Below are 18,196 nucleotides of genomic sequence, written 5' to 3' on the forward strand. Positions count from 1 at the left end.
TTGCAGGCTAGGCCTAATTTTTTAAATGTTTAAGTTTTTGAGTTAGAGGGAAGTTGTTTGCAGTGTACTGATACCTGTGTTGGCGAACGTCGAAAACAGGCGAACCGTGTTAACTAGTAGAGTAAGTAACTCAGTTCTAATATTTAACCTTTAACTGTTACAGATAGGCGCCCAAATTATGCCGAAGTGCCTACTGTTTCATAGAACATGTGGGCCAGTTGTCCGTTATAGATGCAAAGAAAGAACTGCGCAAATAAGACACGGATGGCGAAGAGGCAAAGACGCACACAAGCGCAGACTAACAATTTTATTACACGAAGGAACACATGGAATATATAAAGCGATCTCTGCATCTTATCCTACATGCCAGTATGTAAACACGTGCGCAAGAAAAAAAAAACTAGTGCAAAACTACGGCTTTGTAAACGATAGCCCCAATCTGGGCCGGCCTACTGTAAGAAAACACAGAAGCCATAAACGTCGCAAGTGAAAGCACACAGACGAGGGCCACCCGTAATAGATGGTGGAAACTGCAACAAATTGACCGGAACAAAATCCTAATCAGTCTTCAAGCACAAGTGCGAATACCTATCAACGTTAGGCAAGCACCCAGAACAGAATAAGAACCGAACTATCCACTCCATTCTACGTCATTAAACAACAAAGCAGCGAAAAAAGGCACCACGTCACAACAGCACATAACACACAGTATAAGCTCACAAAAGCTGCGACATAAATCAACAAAAGAAAGTTAAAATAGGCACAAATCAAATGAAATCAAAGAGAAACCACACAAAAGCTGTCCTGCTCCAAAACTTTAAAAATATGAAAAAGCGGAACTATCGTACAAGCTGACTTTGTCTAACGACCCTTTCACTGAACACAGAAAACGCTTACCAATGAATCACGAAAATAAACAGAACGACTCCTCTAACGGAGAACACCAAAACTACAGAACCTCCACATTGCCTTTCAAAAACGAAAATTATTTGGATTACAAGGGAATGGAAGAGTTACTTACGCAATTGTTTGTGGCGCCATTGTGGAAAGTTTCATTAAAGAGGCGCTCCGATTTGTCTTTATACCTTGCAAAAACTGCGCCTTCTGTAAGCATGGTACCCAGTCCCGTTTGTTCATGATTTTGCAGTCCGCGCAATGCTCAGAGAAGAACTCCCCTGCGTTGTTAGATACTTTTAACCTGTGCTTTCTTGCTCTTTCTTGAAGCATCTGCCGGTTTGGCCTACATGTAAGCTTTGCCGCAACTAAGGGGTATGCGGTACATCGCACCAGATACGCAATTCGGGACCTTCCTTCTATGACTGACAGCGCATGGGACGTTCTTAGCATACTTCATCATCACGCACACATTCGAAAATTTGATTGGACCGGTGAAAGCCAAATTGACGCCGCATTTCTTCGCGATTCTCTTGACATTGTGCAACAGTTAGTGAATGTAAGCAATCACGTGGGTCTTCTTAGGCTTGGCGTCATCGTTATCTTTGCTGCCAGTTTTCATTCTTTGCAGTAGGTTTTCGGGCACGCTCGAAATGACATCCGGAGGGCACCGAGCGCAACGGCTGAAGCTGTAGTCCTGGAATCTGTCCCCGACTTTGTGATTGCACGACTTATTCACGGCTGACGTGACGCACAACGAAAGGATGCCTCTCTTAACCAACTCAGAATGGGCGCTGGTTTGAAGGTTCAGCAAAGACGCTGTTCTTTGATGTGCAACTCCAAGTCTAGGAATTGAAGATCCCTGTCTGACGTTGAATTGAAGCCCACAGGAAAGAAAGGAAAAAGTAGACACGTCCGTAGAGACCATTTCCCAAAGGTTGCCATTTCTCGGGACACCCACGAAAACCGAGTAATCTTTTACAAACCTGCACACACATGTGACACCCAGATGCCGCAATTTGCCTTGTAGGCGTCTGTCAAAGGATGACAGAGAAATGTCACCGAGAACTGAAGCTATCATTGAAGCTAAACAAATTCCTTCTCTTTGAATATGACACGGCCTATTGTAATGGATGGCTGTGGCCTACAGGTAGAAATCTAAAAGTTCCAAACAATTTCCTGAGCTCAGGCTAACCGACGTCTCAAACCGTAGCTCTCCGTGACACTCGACGCCTTCTGTGATGGCGGGGAACAGACCTTCGTGCGGAATAGAATAATACATATCTTCAATGTCTACAGAAAAGGCTCTAGTAGAAACCGTTAGCCCTTTCTCAATAAGCTGGACTGCTTCCTTGAAGCTTCGAGCAAGAAAGAGGTCATTCTGCAGTAACAGCTTCAGATTGTTTTGAAGAAAGCTTGCGAGCTTCCGCTGCCAGCTGCTCTTATCGGACATCATGAGTCGAAAGGGGCAACTGGCCGCCGCGGTGGCTCAGTGGTTACGGCGCTCGGCTGCTATTGAATTTGAAACGTCCTTCCTAATGGCTTTTGACGATATGGTTAGAAACCCAGGCTCCCGGTTTCTCGTGGCGCCTTAATAAAATTTTTGGTCTGCTAGTACGCTCAAGTGAGCTCGGCCGCTCCTGCATCGTTCCTGCATCGTGTGTCCATCGCCTCATTGGAGGTAGTGGTTGTAAACACTTGTTTACTATGTACAAGGAGGTGTTTGGCCCTATGATCCAGGTCCTCACAAATCTTGGTGAAGCTCCTATTACGGAGCCCCAATGGCATCTAGCACCGCTCGCGCAATGGCGACCAAGGTGCGTTGGAACTGTAAGTCAATGCCGCTGACCAGAGACGCATCCCAGGCCTCCCTAGAAGGGTGGGAGATGAAGGATTGGGAAGGGTGAGGATTTGAAAGGCAGTCCCAGACCGTATGGAAAACGTCCGGGAACGGTCAATATCCGGTAAGCAGGATGTGCTGACGCTGCAGCGTCACGTGACCAAGGTTGCCCGCCTGCCTCCTATGTTGATCTCTGGGCACCAACTGCTATAGAGTCATGCTCCTGATTTTGCGCTCACAGCGCTGACCCCTACGCGAAAACCTACCAGAAAACACCGACACGTACGACAAAACACCGATGTCGATGCCGACAACGCCGACACCGGATTTTCTGGACAACGAGGTCTTTAGCGCTATCGCGGTAAAAGTTTCCATAGTGTTCTTATTTCCCAGTAAAGCTAAAATGTCGTCAATTCATGAAAAATAAACAAGTTGATAACAGATTGCAATAATATGAATAGTCAATCCCAATTTCTTTTTGTCTGGAGGAAATATATACTCTGCCTTCCGACAAAGTCTATAAAAATTTCAAATTCTTCTTGCACTTCATGCCGAGGGGATCCCTGCAGTGGGCGGTCCCAACTATTCCGGGAGTCTCCATTTCTTTCGCTCTTTCGGGAATTAAAAAAATATATTGGATGAGGACAATCCTACGCCCTCCTGTATACTGTTTTTAGAAGCCTCGAAAAGCCTCATGTAATACCCCTGTAATGGGGCCATTGAGGTTGTAATAAATAAATAGATAAATAAGTAAAAGCTCCTTTTCGTTGTACTGGGACGTATATTGTAAACACAAATGAAGAATATTTAATACTAACAGGTAAAGCGAGGAACGGCAGATTTTCCTGCTAGTAATGGTGCCCGCAAACTGTACTGCATCAAACGAACACGCTCTTCGCTCGAGAAAATTCCACTTCAACTTTCGATCGTTAGTGCCCAACGTGCTTAACTCAGTAACGTTTCATCATCGATTCCACGTTTCTCGCTAAAGTATCCTGAAAATAAAGAGGCAAAGACGGCTTTGACAATTCAAGGGTGTGCCCATCTCTTAGAAACGCCGTTACAAGAGTCTCAAAGAGTATGGTCCTCTGCGCGATAAGCATCTGCCATTTTACCTTTCCCGTTTGCATTCACGTGGAAAAGTGTTGCGACGCAACGATTACAAAGCCAGTATTTTTTTTTCTTTCGATAAACCTGCTGTTTTGGAGATGATGACACACTGATGTCGCTCATAGCAGTTTTGTAAACACAAACACACACAATAAAAGACTTTGTTTCCAACTGTTAAGTTATTCGAAAAGTGTGCCACACACTATTCGGTGGGGGACGCGGTGTATACGGACGAAAAAGTGAGGTTCCGGTTTTGTTTTCGCGAAAACAATGCGCTTTTATGCACGAGTGGAGAATGCAAGTTTTTAATCCAATTTCACTATGTGTTCTTGGATACCAGTTGAAGCTATACGCGGAACGACTGCGAAATGTAAGCATACAACCGTGAAATGGGTTTGTAGCAAGACTTTCATTTGAGCTAGTTGGTTGTAGCTTGACATGGTTTACGCCAAAAAGCGTACAGGCGCTAAAAGACGAAGACTGTCTTGAGTGTGCTTGTCTTCGTGTTTTAGCGCCTGTACGCTTTTTTGCGTAAACCATGTCAATGGGTTTGTGTTTCACATTTTACCTATTTCACCGCGGGACGGCGGAAAATCGCTCGGGCAGCAAGCAACGGTTTGCGGAGATGTGTCGATGTCGTCGTCGTGTTCTCCCGTGGATTACGTCGATTACATTTCGAACGAAATCCAACTTATTCGTCTCCTCACGGTACGTCTGCACGGTTATGTTTGATTAATGCGATCTCCCAAACCATTCTAAGACGCGCTGTGTGTGCAGTACAGACTATATGCGCAGCAGTAATCTTACTATCCCGTTAGTACTCTGCATTAGAAGCAGCGGACTGCCGCTTATATCTGAGCCGCTAAGTTGTTCCTAATGCGCAGAAAGGCAGTCGATGCGAAACCCTTGATGGTAGCTGCTCCTCGTGAGCTGTCTACTGGCTTTTTTTGCGTTGCAAGATGGCTGTGTGGCCAGAAATGTTAGTTAGCCCCTGAATGACGGCCACAATGGAACTACAGGCGTTGGCGCTGTGTGAGCTCGATTTACTTGGCGCCCCCAGAAACACACACTAACGTTATGAGTTGGATTACGTTTATTTTTAAACTGTTTGTGTTATCGCCTCTTTGGACCACGTAGTGCTGTTCATTGAGATGTGTGCAGTGCTCGTACGCATAGACTCTCGCTCGGCGCATGTCGTGAACAGTGACGTTTCACCAAAGATGTTTTGTAGTGCTATAGACTGGAGCACGGGACGTTTGTCACAGTTGTCGACAAGCAGCGCTGGAGGAATGCTTATAGTGTGATGGTGGAATAAAAGTCGTTGCCATCGCGGACGGTCAGTGTGGGCAAACATCGTGAAGAACCTACGAGCTGCATCCCGTCTCTCCTTACGTTGCACGCGCATGGATTCGTCTATCCGTGTTATTCGAGCCGCTGTCCTGCGCTTTCATTTTGAAAGCTGAGTTAAAGTCGCCCCGACGGGAGGTGCCTTACAGTTTGTTCCGAGAGGCTAGTTCATTAATCCCGATGACGCGTGCACAAATTTCTTTAACAAGCATTTGTGCGAGAGCCGGAGTATGCGTTTCTGTTTTCAGACTGATACATTACTGAAACACCAATGTATTTCGGCGCTTATTTGCGCACACGAATGGAGTTCATCTCTGCTGCGTGAGTGTTTGCAAACGTTAATATTTTCGGTGAGATAATTCCTACTTGGAGCGTGTTCATTGCTTTCGTTGATATTTCTACCAGCCTTAGGTTAGGGCACCTGCATGCAAGAGCCCTCTCTTTACTGTGCTGCACAGTAATCCGTATGTTGTCTCAAGTTCACGCTTGTTTTTTGAACGGCGCAGCTGCGGCCAATATGTGCTGCTCGAGTTTTTCTGGATAATGCAGTCGGCATGGAAGCGTTGCAAGCCACTTGTTTTTTGAGGGCGCGCTGATACACGACAATGCTATTCCCTATTTGTGCTTCAAGTTATGGGCGCTAAACTGAGGTGAGCTGCTTCGCGTCTGCCTGGCAGGTTTTGCATGGCTTGTGCCCGTTTGAGTATTGGCGTACGTATCAGGCTTCACGCAGGGCATTTTGAAGCACTTCTTCAATAGCGAGTATTAAAATAAATGCTGCAATATTCTCCTGTTGGCATGCCTGTGTAAGAAGCACTGAATGTGCTTTTTATAGAGATGACATCCACAACGGCTTTTAATGAGTCAATGCTGACATGTGGCACAATTCTTCGGAGTCGCCAGTTCCAGCCTAAAAGGAATGCTGTAGAGTCTGTATTAACAGCAGGTAATTAGTGCAAATGGTGATTTCTTTAGAGGTTATGGGTCTTTGTTGGAATATTTTTTGAAAACCATTTAGGATTTGTCAAGCGTATTTATTGAAATGCTGAAGCCAGCACGATGGCTAAGTGGTTGTCGTGATTGTGTGGTGACCTGAAGCACGCGTGTTCAATCCCGGCCTCGACAGTCGCATTTTGATGAAGGCAAAATTTTAGTGGCACGTGTAGTATGCAATGTTAGTTCATGTTAGGTAAGCCCAGGTGGTAGAAATTATCCGCAGCCCTTCATTACTACATCCCTCATAGCCTGAGTCATCTTGAGTCTTTGAACCTCCTAAAAACAAACCAAAGCGATCAAGATTTTATTTCTAAGATGGGATAGCCAATGTGGGCCATGCTTTGTAAATCCTTGTGCAGAGATGGAGTACCACTTTTTTAGTTGCCCGTATAATATTGTTCCCTTGGGCTGTACTGATTAACAAGCCTGGATGACTGACTGCAGACAATAGGCCGTAAGAAGGCTTCCGAGGAAACTGGCTCTGCCGTTACATTCAGAATTTATTTTATTATGAGCATTCTTATGATGCCTGTATTGCATATTTCCAACCTTGATAGCTAATTGTAAATAAACTAAGTTTGTAAGTATATTGATCGTCATGTCATTTGTGAAGACCCTGTGATGACCTTTTTCAACGGTTCTAGTCTATCTATTGACAGACTATAGACACGGAAGACCATGAAGGACAATGAACACAATGAAGACTGAAGGTTTAGTATACAGAGCTCTATAGACTGTCTATAGACATATAGCTATAGCATTGCTAGGCCGTAAGTCTGTGGATAGATAAAGAGGAGGAGGGAAAGGCAGGGATGTTAACCAGAAAGGGGTTCCGGTTGGCTACCCTGCACTTGGGAAGAGGGATTAGGGGACTAAAAGGAGGAAGAGAGAAGGGAAAAAGGCATAACACACACACGCACAACGCTGTCACAATTTGTCACTCAATCCAATCGCTCTTAAGTAGGCAAAGAGTGCCTTTAATGCCTTGAGGGCAGTCGAGTGCTGTGGCCACGGACCGAGGATCTTTTGCTCTGTTAATGGGCGAGGATCAAGGCGGTCCAGGGCACAAAACAGTGTATGTCTTGCACTCGCAAATGCAGGGCACTCACAGAGAAGATGAACAATGGTCTCCTCACAACCACAGCTCTCACAGGCAGGGCTGTCGGCCATCCCCATCCGGAAAGCATAGTAATTGGTAAATGCAACACCGATCCATAAACGGCATAACAGTGTTGCGTCTCGACGTTCTAAGTTACGTGGAAGACGAAGGCGCAGTTCAGGGTCCAGTGCCTTGAGGCGGAGGTTGCAAAACTCTGTCGTGTTCCACGCTGAAAGTGTGAGCTCCAGCGCCAAAGGCCGAAGCCCACACGCAGCGTCAGGTCTCGATATTGGATTCCTCCCTTGAAGTCCGTCGTTGTGAGCAGAACGGGCAGCCGCATCGGCCTGGTGATTACCGTTAATACCACAGTGTCCTGGCAGCCATTGAAAAATGATGTCATGACCTTTGGAAAAGGTGCCGTGGTACAGTAGACGGATCTCAGCAACAAGTTGCTCCTGCGACCAGCGGCGTAGCGCAGCTTGCAGGGCTTGAAGGGCTGCTTTAGAGTCAAAGAAAACCGTCCAGTCATGTGGAGGTTCTTTACTGATGAACTCTATCGCAGCCCGTAAGGCTGCGAGTTCCGCTCCAGTTGAAGATGTTGGATGGGTCGTCTTCACTTTCATGAAGATGGATCTGGCCGGTATCACCACCGACCCCACAAAACTGGTCGAGTGAACTGATCCATCTGTGTAAATATGTATGCGGTGACTGTGGTAAGAATGCTGGTGATTCAATGGCAGTGATACACCAGCTTTCTTTGTAATGCCAGAAATATAGAGGTGAACCCGAGGTTCATGAATACTCCATAAGGGTGAGCGCGGTCTTGACGCTGGGGTGAACTGCTATGGATGATATGCGCGATGGGCTTCAATGACTTTGGCGAATGCAGTACGCGGCCTAATTATTGGGAGTGTTGCGAGGTGATGACAGAGAGCCCGTGTGAGATGCCGAATATGTGTTCTCATGGTGTCAACAGCAATGTATGTAGGACAGGATGTTGCCGGGCAACAACAACAGTTGCTGCTGTTGATGCACATTTAGGCAGTCCAAGACAGATACGGAGAGCTTGCGCTTGCAAACTTTGAAGAGTCTTGATATTTGTTTTTCTAATGGAACTGAATATCGGAAGACTGTACCGCATGTAGCCCAGAAATAGGGAACGGTACAGTGGTAGCATCGAGCGCACTGATGCGCCCCAGGACTTTCCCCCGAGGAAGGAGAGGACGTGGACAACCGAAATTAGTCTCTTTCTCATGTCGTAGATATGTGGACTCCACGAGAGGTTCCTGTCGATGACAACACCAATGAATGTGTGGCTTCTCTCATAGGGAATGGCTTCGCCATTGATGCGAATGGTGTAACGTGACATTATTTTGCGTGTGAACGCCACAAGTGAACACTTTTCGGTCGAAATGTTCAGGCCCTGCAAGCGAAGATAAGATGTCAATATAGATGCCGCTTTTTGAAGTCTTGCACTAACTTGAGGACGGGTCACCCCTGATGCCCAAGTACAGATGTCGTCTGCATATACCGAGATCTGAGCAGATTGTGGCAGTACGTCGACCAGGCCGATAAAAGCAAGGTTGAAGAGAGCTGGGCTCAGCACGACACCCTGAGGGACTCCGCGCGAATTTCGGTGTAAGGACGTTGGTCCGTCCTCAGTCAGAACAAAAAACGACCTCTCTGATAAATAGCTGCGTATCAAGCTGAACGTGCGGCCTCCGATCTCAACAGCTTCCATTGCGTTCAAAATGGCCTGATGCATTACGTTGTCGTACGCGCCGTTGATATCTAAATACAATGCCATGGTCAATCTCTTCAAACTTTTGCTGTGTTGCACCGACGTTACAAGGTCAACCACGTTGTCGATAGAAGAGCGGCCCCGTCGGAACCCAGAGAGGAAGGTTGGATAAATCTGATATCGCTCCAAGTACCATTCCACGCGTGTGAGCAGCATTGTTTCCATGACATTGCCGACGCAGCTGGCGAGTGCAATTGGACGGTATGATGAAAGATCGAGCGGTGATTTCCCCGGCTTAAGAAGTGGAGCCAGTCGACTGGTCTTCCAATCATGAGGAACTATGCCAGCAGTCCATGACTTGTTATAAGTGTCCAAAAGAACCCGTCGAGCTTCTTGGCCAAGGCATGCAAGTGCGGAGTACGTCACACCATCGGGCCCTGGTGATGATGACCTTCTACAACAAACCAGCGCAGCATCAAGTTCTTCCACGGAGAATAGTGCATCCATCCGAGAATCCGGTGAGGGTGGAACATTGTTGCAGTGCAGCATTGCGCCTGGTTTCGGAGGGCCTGTTATTGTTGCGCAGAAATCTTCAGCTACCTCAACCACACGGCGCCTTTGGTGGAGCGCTACGGATTTGAACGGGTAGCGGTGTTGAGGGTACGTGCGACCCCGAATTACACTCCAAACGCGTGACAAAGGCTTCCGTGGGTCAAGTGTTTGGCAAAATGTCCTCCACCGTTGTTTTTGCAGTGCCTGAATTCTGCGCTGAATCTTCTTCTGTATGCGCCTAGCATCTCTTATGTCTAGGCGCGACTTTGTGCGTCGGTATCTGTGCTCTGCCCTGCGCCGTTGTGATCGCAGTCGCTGCAATTCGAAGTCAAAATCGTTGTAGTTAGCGACAGGGTTAAAGGGGAAGGTGGCGTGTTCCATGCCCTCCTTAACTTTTTGTTTAAGACCGGTAGAGAAGCCCTCTGCGCAAGCAGCCTCCATAAGTAATTTAAAAACTGTCCAGTCAATGCGCCGCCTACACGTGGCTGGGGAAAATGTGGAATGGCCGGTAATATTCAAATAAGTTAGGATATGGTCGCTGCCATGGGTTTATACATCCGAAACCACCGGGCGCTGTTGTTAAGGCACTTTGAAACGAAAGTGAAGTCCAAGCAGCTGCTATATGTCACCCCTTGTATATAGGTCAGGCTTCCGTCATTCAGGCACTGGAGGTCATGGTCAGAGGCGAAGGACACAAGCTGTCTTCCCCTAACGTCCATCCTAACGCCTCCCCACATGATGTGATGAGCATTGAAGACGCCCATAATAACCCACGGAGCAGGTGTAGCTGCCATCAAACCACTCAACCTTCTGGCGTCGAAACGACTTGATGGCGCCAAGTACACTGCCAGTAGCGTAAACGTCAGGTCACGGCTCTTCACTGTCAGGCAAACGTACTGATTGTCTTCGGAGGAACTGAATGTTGCACATATGTAAGTTCACGTCGAATGTAGACGATGACATTGCTGGATCTGTTGCACGTGGGTGATGAAAATGCCTCGTAACCGGATATTCGCAAAATTGCCGGGGTCTTCGGTTCACAAATCACAAGAATGGGGAAGTGATTCTCGTAGACGTAGTGCCGTAAATCGGAAATCCGGGACTGGAGCCCACGAGCATTCCATTGGAAAATGAAAGCTTGCTTGACTTGCTTTTGAAAAGACAGGTCCGAAGGAGCCATGATGCCGTCTACTGTAGAGCCGCAAGAACTGGATGTAGCGCGTCCAGCACTTGAAGTGCGCTATGTGCTGCTGGCGTGTGTAGGCTGGAAAGCAGAGCACGCATGGCATTCATCAGTGTCGTGAGCATTGCAATCACTTGCATATCTGGGCCATGACCTTGATCGTGCCTGTTGGCTGGATCAGTCGTAGGCGCTGCACACTGCCCTGAGTGCGCCAACATCCCTGACGCAGTAGGCGTAGAAGGCTTTGGCAGTGGTGGCCAAGTTGCATCTGAGGCAGCAGGTCCAGCCTCACCAAGCGCCTGGCTCCCTTGATTTGGTACGGTTTTTGGTGGATTCGGACAAGCTGTAGTTGGGTTTGGGGCATTATTGTCAAATGTTACTGCTTTCTTTGAAGAACTTCGGCGGCGCGAACGACGTCGTCGCACCTTTGCGGCGGCTTGTTTGTGCGTAGAATGGTCTCGCACCATTTGCTTCAGTACGGCCCGCTCGGTCTTTAGACGGGGGCAGTCTTTCGAGGAAGAGTCATGAGGACCGTGGCAGTTGGCGCACTTCAAGGTAGTCGCGCGGCAAACATCACCGCTCTGTGACTCGGAGCAGCGCGGGCACACGATGGAGTTGATGCAGACGCCGCTCACATGGCCGATCCTCATGCACTTCCTGCATTGAAATGGCTTAGACACAAAAGGTCGAACTGGATGACGAAAGTGCCCAACCTTCACGTACGATGGTATGCAGTCACCCTTGAAGGTCAGCTTGATGCATGGAGATCTGCCTAACCGCTGAACGTGAATGATGGAAATGCCGTCGGTTGCCGGCTTGATCAACATGGGTAAATCTGCATCATAGATGGCGATATCGACGTTGTAGACTACGCCAGCTGTCGTGCCGCTGTCCTGGAGAATAAGGGGGCGTACACTGATGTTGCCGAGTTTTGTGATTGCGGTTAAATTCTCTAGTGAACTTCGCTCCACCACATCAATGGCAATGACGTTTTTGAACGGTTGGTTCTGACATCTTTTATGCCTCCTGGTAAGAGGCTCTCCAGATAAATAGAGATGGCTTGCCTGTTCAGTAGGTTCAAGTTGTCCGTTGAGTTCAACGGCACAAACAAGGCTGTATGCGCTGAGGAACTTCGCGCCGTGATGATCGTTGGCGTTCTGGATGAGGACACCGTTGACGTGTTCGATGAGGACGATTCGGCTTGTCTACGCAGTCTGCGCTTGGCCTTCTTGCCAACAACCGGTATGAAATCGTCGTCGGCCGAGGACGAGAAGTCTTCACTTGGCACCGAGTACACAACAGTGCCCTGGCTGCTCGAGTCACTCTGGCGGTGCAGGCGCTTCCTCTGGGCGGCTGCTGCGGACCCAGCGGGTTCCAATAGAGGCACAGCAGCCTCCACTTCCATCGCCGTGGCAAAAAGGGAGCGGCGCCTCCCTGATTATAGCACAAATTACCAAAAAACTGCACAGACTGGAAGGCAGCGTTCTGATACAGAAGTCTGTGGAATGTCTGCATACAGTCATAGACCTATGTCTACTAGACCACCAGACTTTTGTCTATAGACTGTCAATAGACAGCAATCTTTAGGAAGTGTATGGAAATAAGTGTACAGATCGTCTATGTATTCCATAGACATATGTATATTAGACTTTCGGTAGAAATTTGTCATTAGACTATTATAGACAGGTCGAAAAGTGCATGGGCTTAAATTTTAGATTGTCTTAGGCTTGTTTAGAGGGTTTTTCTACAGAAAGGTTGTGGACATCATAGACTGAAGTCCATAGACACTCAATGAACTATCTAAAGACATTTTTGTAAGGGACTGATGGCGCTAACGACAGTCATCACTCAGCGTCATATATCTCGTCCATTGATCTCAGATCTCGCTATTGCATCACACGGAGAGAAAACCGCATTAGTGATTCCCAGCGGCATCTTCAATTTTTTTTGTATTTTATTTTATTTGCATTAATTGTATTTAAGCTTGCGACGTTCTAGCGTTTCATGGCCTTGGCTTTCCGCGTATTAAAATACGATATCTGTATGTGCTATTTGGGCGAAGTCGCTATCTTTGGCAAGACATTTCAAGAGCACAGTGAATACCGTGGCATATTACCCTAGTGCAACAAAAAAGCTGAAGTCATTTTAAATTCCAATAAGTGCCTCTCGCAGCCGAGCAAACTGCCGTTTTGCAGATTCTCGGGGATGAGGACGGAATCAGTTCCGATCTGCAGAACCTTGCCGCAGTTCGGGATTTTTAAAACCCAGAAACCTTAAGGCCTTCGGAGTGTCCCCGGAGTATCGTCATATTTCTGCCGCTTTATTCGCGGTTTTTCGCACCTTGCACACGCCCTCACTTATATTCTGCTCAAGGAGTCGCTGCTAGTGTGGACCCCCGAATACGATTAGTCTTTCAAACCGCAGAAGTTTCCTCTCACCTCGGCACCCATTTTCGCAATTTTGATCCTACTGCTGCCGCAGAGATCCACACTAATCCCATTGTCGTCGGCCTTGGGGCGGCACTTGTCCAGATTCATACCGGTGCTGAAAGCGTTACTGCGTGTACCAGTCGCACATTAACGAATTCTGAGAGCACCTACACTCTAACTTAACTGCAATGATAGGCCGTCGTCTTTGCTGACCCCAATTGCCACCCTTCTCTGTATGCATGTCCGTTTACTGTTGTGACCTATTATCATTCCCTATGCTTGCTCAGAGGCGTGCACGATCCTTCTGGTCGTCTGGTGCGTTGTGCTCCGCGCTGCAAGAATTCTTTTTTGACGCGTACAAATGTATTCGACGCCACAATGCTGCCGATTGCGGGTCGCGTCATCCGTTGCCACCTACATCTGGGAGGAAGGCTTCGACAGCTTTTTGGATTCGCCCTCAACACCGTTTCTAAATAAAGAGGCCTTTTGGCGAGAGCAACAAGACCTCGCATTGCAACATTTTCTTGCAGGGGCCCACGCAGGAGCGTGGTGAACGCCTATCATCGTTAAAACAGCATCCTGCACAAGAAGCACAACACGGTCGATGTTGCCTCCCTGCTTCTGGTTATCCCAGAAAATCTCCGCAGTTATGCACGACACGCACGACGACATCACGCCGACCAACCCTCGGTTCTCCCGTTCGCTGCACAAACTTCGTGAGCACTTATTTTGGCTAAACCTGCATAAGACCACTAAACAACACGTTTCGCAAGCTGTCACGAAAATCGACGTCTGAAGCTTCGCACAACTCCGCCTGCATGCCTTCTACAGCAGCCGTTGAGGCCACAATCGGCGCCATTCAAAAAAGTTGGTGTCAACCTTCTTGGCCACTTTTCCAAACGCTTCAGAAGGGCGCTGCTGCGTTATAGTCTGTGTCGACTGTTTGATGCGAAACGTGGAAATTACAGCGCTTGCATGAGCGAAGCCAAGTGATATGTCGCCAATCGCCGCGATGGCTCACTGGTTAGAGCACTCGACTACTGATCCAGAGTATCCGGGTTCAAACCCGAGCGCGGCGGCCGCATTTCGATGGAGGCCAACGCAAAGGCGCCCGTATCCTGTGCGATGTCAGTGCTCACTAAAGATGCCCAGGTGGTCGAAATTATTCCAGAGCCCTCCACTACGGCACCTCTGTAATCCTTTCTTCTCTCAGTTCCTCCTTTATACATTCCCTTACGGCGGGTGGTTCCAGTGTCCACCGATATGTGAGACGTACAAATACTGCGCAATTTCCTTTCCCGAAAAACCAATTTTCATTGTTTCATGTCTTTTTTATGTTGTATTCTGTTATTTTTGTTATTGAGCTCCCCGTGCTACCATCAGCGACCGTCGAAGGCAGTTTACTTCTGACCTCGCAGATGAGCTGCTTCGACTGTGCGACTGTAACTACCGCCACTACACTGCTTACGACGTAAAGACCTGCGGTCTTGCAGAGAGTACAAACAGCACCCTGACCAAAATGCTGTCCGTGTATGCTTCTTGTTTCCGTTTTTTTTTTATTCCCAATATAATTTATGTCCACGTATGCTGCATCGGAACACGGGAACTGGGAAGCCATGATGCCATTCGTGACGTACGCATACAATGCCGCGAAGCATGAAGTCACCAGTTATTCCTTTTTGTACCTGCTCTACGTCAGGATGACGCGCGCCTTTCGCGAAACCATCTTCCCCTTCTCGCTACACGAAGACATTTCCATCTGCTTGTTGTTATGTCCCGCTGAAGAAGCTCGAAGACTGGCCACTCTGCGCAGTGTCTTCTCGACCCCGCTCGAAAGGCCACTATGACGAGCGTCACGTGACGTCTTAATACTCTCCAGGCGATTTCGCGTGGCTTTGGTGAAGATTTCGCAAACGCGGTTTGTACCAGAAGTTTTGTTCACGTATTCTGGTCCTTTCGTCGTTCTGAGTCTACTAAGCGATTTCAACTACGTTCTCGCCAAATTTACCGCAGACTGTCGCACCTCCCGCAAAATACATGCAGACAATGTGGCTCATCTCAAGAGCTGCCATCATCGGCCACCCTGACCTGCTTGAGGACCACCTTCGTCTGCCACCGGGAAAATTATCATGCGTCACGCAGCCAGCGCGTTAGAAGAGGACGAGGCTGAGGACGGGCGGAGACCGTTGGCTGGGCTGCCTGCTCTGTTTCCCGTAGTCTACCCAGAATTGGAATGTAAATAAACCCATTTCTATCAAATTAATATAACAGTTGCTTGGTGGTGACCGCGACACAGTGTACGAGAAGAGTGTTGCGTAAAATTTAAACTCCTTATTGGGCGGATTGGCGCCTAATAAGCTGAACTGCTCCGCAGCGAAGGGGGCAACAATCATGTTCGGCGGTGGTCCAACATAATGACTGCCGCTCAGGGCAGCGCTCAATTTAAAGCCCACAAGTAACTGTGAGATACGCGCCAAAAGCAACTATATCAATCTCGAAGGATGCAGAAGCCGCAGCGCGTGGCTATGATCCTTCTAGACAAACCTGGTCGCATATGTAAACAGACTGTAAACAGTTTCGCTGCAGTGTGGATATATATGCTATATGGTCTATGGCCTATGGGGGATTAACTTCCCAAAGGTACTCAGGCTACGAGAGACGCCGTAGTGAAGGGCTCCGGAAATATCGACCTCCTGGGTTTCTTTAACGTGCACTGACATCACAAAGTACACGGGCCTCTAGAATTTTGCGTTCATCGAAATTCGACCGCCGTGGTCGGGGTCGAACCTTAGTCTTTCTGGTCAAGTAGCCAAGCGCGATAACCAGTGAGCCACCGTCGCCAACCGTCACTAGAAGGAAAGCAAGAGAAATTTTTCTTGATGTTTTTTTCACTTTGTTGTCTTGATGAATGGGAAAGTGTCTTGGTATCCATTTTGTCCCTCATATATAATTGTTTCAAAGCTGTAAGAGACGCTCAGCTGGAGTGCTTATTAATCAAAAAAGCGAAACCCCACTCCGCATTTTTTCGCTATTAAGACAGTGTGGCGAGTCTCTCAATCAACAAAGGGCACTGCGCACACACGCGCAAGTACAAGCGCAGCGACTGTCGTGAGTCTGCGCTTGTTGTGTACCCTTCTCATTCTTCTTGGCGGGCGCGCAATGCCCTTTGTTGACAACCTCTTTCATTCCTTGCATCTAGAGGCGTCCACCGGTTTTGTACAGTTCAATAGGCGCGCAAACGCTAACCAGGCCGCTATGATAAGAACAAGACACAAGACAACGTGGTTTTTGAACTGAATGCATGTATATTGACGACCTCCAGAATTTTGGGATTAGGGACTACAGCGTCGATTTCAACTTTTTCATGTAGCGTATGAAAGGCAAAAGAAAAAGAAATCGTAGAACTTGGACGGCAAGAAAGTGTCTTGCTTGCCGCAGTCGTATCACTTCGCCCAGATTTCTTAGACACCTGCGAAGGAAATAGTTGTTTGAGCTACACAATTTACAATTCGTAAAAAGACGGAAACAAACGAGAGAACGGTAGCTGCCATTTCAGTTCACTTGCCTTAAAAGCTAAGCAAGAAACCTATTTTTGATTCGGTCGAAGGTTTTCAAAGGTGCTCTTTCATTTGGAGCCTCTAGCTTCCCTGTCGAAGGTCTTTTTCCTAAACGAAGCGCCTTATTGCGCAGGCGCGCTTCTTTCTTACTGACATGATGTCCCCCCCCCCCCTTTCTCAAACTCCCATTTTCTAGTAAAAGGAAGCAAACCAGATATAATCGCGGCTAAGTTTTTTGCGTATTCTCTTAGATTTTGGTTCCAATTTTTTGAAAAAAACTACAAATATCCGAATAATTGATAAGGAAATCGATAGCTATCCGGCATTCTACCAGTTATTATCTGCTAACAACTGCAGTTTCTTGCATTGTCGTAATCGAAGTATTCCTTGGTACTTCATGGGAAACAGGTGTTTGCGTTTGCAATGTAAAGCTGAGAAAGCGGGAAAAGTAACTGAATACATAAATATTCTTATTGCTCCGAATAACATCTGCCAACGTTGCTAAATATTGCTGATATTCAATAATGAGAACAAGGTGCCTTAAGCAAACCGATATCATATGTCTAACAGACGCCGCATTCCAGGTCGCCCTGGGTGGTTCCCGCTTGAACACCATTACAGCGTCACAGTATTCGCTCCTCGCGTAAGTATAATAAACTTAAAATGTTGAAAATAGTTGACGAGTATAACGGCGCAAAGAATAACTGAAAGAAGGGTACGATGGGGACCAACGTTGTGAAATGGTACAACTCCGCGTCGGTGCAAGGAAAGCCTGTGCAACAAGGACTTGTAAAACCTGTAGTGTTGGTGAACCTTCATAGGGACGTTGTAGATTGCTCCCTCAAATTTGTCCTTCTAAACAAAAATAATTTGTGTGGATCTTTCTGGGTATGCAGATTTTTTTTACAACAGAACGAGAACTTGAAACTCGCAATTCAAACTCAAGGCCGAGAAGGACTGCGTGGTCACCGCTAGGAACTGAATGGAGCTATAGCCTGGCTTCATAGATGCAAGATTAAAACAAAACTTTTGACCTGACGATACTCTGATTGCGGAAACGCTTATTCCAGAAGACACCGATATTTCATATAAGTTTAACATTTACTACCTTATGAAAGCCCCATTTTCAGTGAAAGGAGCCTGTTTCCCATACCAAAATCTCCTATGGCCGGCTATAGGTATTTGGCCCAAATAGCTATAAACCTTTCCTACATCTATCTATAGCCGTAGATTCAGGCGATATATTTTTCGATAGAGAGCTAAAAACCGTTGTATTGTTCCAAAGCTACAGCTTTAGAGGCATAGATTTTTTAATAGCTGGCAGTAAGCACCTCTTTCGGTGCGTATAGACGTTCATAAAAGGCCATAGACGGACACAGCTTTTTTCACAGACGCCCATAGGATGTTTTTGTTTGGGTTGTCATTAGAACGCGGTAATCTACTCAGTA

Source organism: Amblyomma americanum, chromosome 8 (assembly GCF_052857255.1).
Source record: "Amblyomma americanum isolate KBUSLIRL-KWMA chromosome 8, ASM5285725v1, whole genome shotgun sequence".
NCBI classification, from domain to species: domain Eukaryota; kingdom Metazoa; phylum Arthropoda; class Arachnida; order Ixodida; family Ixodidae; genus Amblyomma; species Amblyomma americanum.